Source organism: Gavialis gangeticus, unplaced genomic scaffold, assembly GCF_001723915.1.
Source record: "Gavialis gangeticus isolate Ggan-Ray unplaced genomic scaffold, GavGan_comp1, whole genome shotgun sequence".
Taxonomy (NCBI): domain Eukaryota; kingdom Metazoa; phylum Chordata; order Crocodylia; family Gavialidae; genus Gavialis; species Gavialis gangeticus.
Genome location: NW_017729022.1, coordinates 26909756 through 26911480, shown reverse-complemented (window position 1 = coordinate 26911480; position 1725 = coordinate 26909756).

Below are 1725 nucleotides of genomic sequence, written 5' to 3'. Positions count from 1 at the left end.
CGATTACCAAATTGTGACTAATGGGAGCCTGCCTGCACAGCCCAGTAGGTTGAATCTGGTGTTCTACTGTCTGCTCCAGAAGCTGAGCGCAGGTTGTGAACAGTAACAATGAGATCAACTGAACTGTCTAATTCTCTCTTTTCCCTTATATTATTAGCTTTGTCTTTTCCTCCCCCTGCCCCACACAGTAAGTTGCTCCAGACAGCAGCCATGTCGCTCCTGTAGGCTGACTATCCTGGACCTTACTGAAAACAATAGCAATATGTTCCAGACATTCCACATCTATAGGGTTACCTTTCAGTGAGGGAAAACATTACGACCAACTGAAGTATATAAAGTCATGTGTCAGAGGAAAGGGGAGTTAGTAGCCGGGACACTGGAAGTACAGCAGCATGGTCAGAAGTGGCACAGAAGCGCCCCTCAGCAGGTTGAGCTGGTGAATACATGATACCAAAGTTCAGAAAGTATGCGGACAATGCAGTTTAGTGAAAAAGCTCCTTGAGGCTAAAAGTGCCAGCAGCTATAGTAAACGCTGTTAAATTAAGAAAGTAAATACTAGAGTGCCTAATGATAGCGCTTTGCCAAGTATGTGTGTTAAAAGTTTGAGATAAGTAGCGGGTGGTAGGTTACGCTCTTAAAATGTGTTTGGCACCTTACAAAGTAACTCCATAAAAGTGGCAATCATCTGGAAAGTCAGTGGAGTCTTGACAGATATTTTAAACAACAATCGACTTATATCTGATGTTTCCGCTCATTCGGCTCCAAGTTTAAACTGTTTGGCTTACTATTAAGTTAAACTGCCATTCTTTAGCAACGTTTACTTTCCTGACCCAATCCTCCTGGTGGGTAGCGACCACACAGGCAGCCCAACTGGAGAAGGGGGACACTCGGGGGGCGGTTTTGCATCCAGTTTAATGGAAGTTTAGAACTTTTCCAGTCTCGGCTACCAGGGAAAGGGTCCTTTGTGGCCAAGCATGTGTGCGCACCTGCGTGTGTGTGCGTCTCTCACTCTCTCTGGGGAAGCATATATGTGTGTGTGCATGCGTGTGTGTCTGGAGAAGCATGTGTACGTGCATCTCTTCTGGGGCAAGCACGTGTGCGTGTGTGCACGTGCATGCATCTCTTGGTAAATGCGTGTATGTGTGTTCATGTGCCTTTTCTGGGCAAGCACATGTGGCTGCATATGTGCGTGTTTGTATGGGTGCGTGTGTCTGTCTTTCTGGGCAAGCATGTGTGTGTGTGTGTGTGTGTGTGTTTTTGGGCAAGCATGTGTGTGCACGCATGCATGTGTCTGCACGTGTGTATATCTTTCTGGGCAAGTGTGAGTGCATGTTTCTGGACAAGCATGGTGTGTGTGCTTTGCTGGACAGGCATGCGAGTGCGTGCCTACACACACGACCTGCTCTCGGTGTCGGGCCGCCCGTCCTTGCCATCCCCACACACTCAGGCCCTTATCAGAAACATTTCAGGGCTCTCGAGACGGGTGGCGGGTGCCATGTAAACAGAGCGCTATAAGGGGCGGCAGGAAATGCCGGCGGGCAGCGCGCGAGCGGCAGGACCCAGTCGCAGTCGCGCTCGTCCCGCGGCCCCGGCATGGGCAACAGCCTGCGAGCCCTGGCGGCGCTGCTGCCGTGCGAGCCGTGCCAGCGCTGCGTGCTGCCGGCGCTGGACGAGATGCCGGCGGACAAGGTGGTGGAGCTGTGCGGGCGGCAGCTGCGGCGCCTG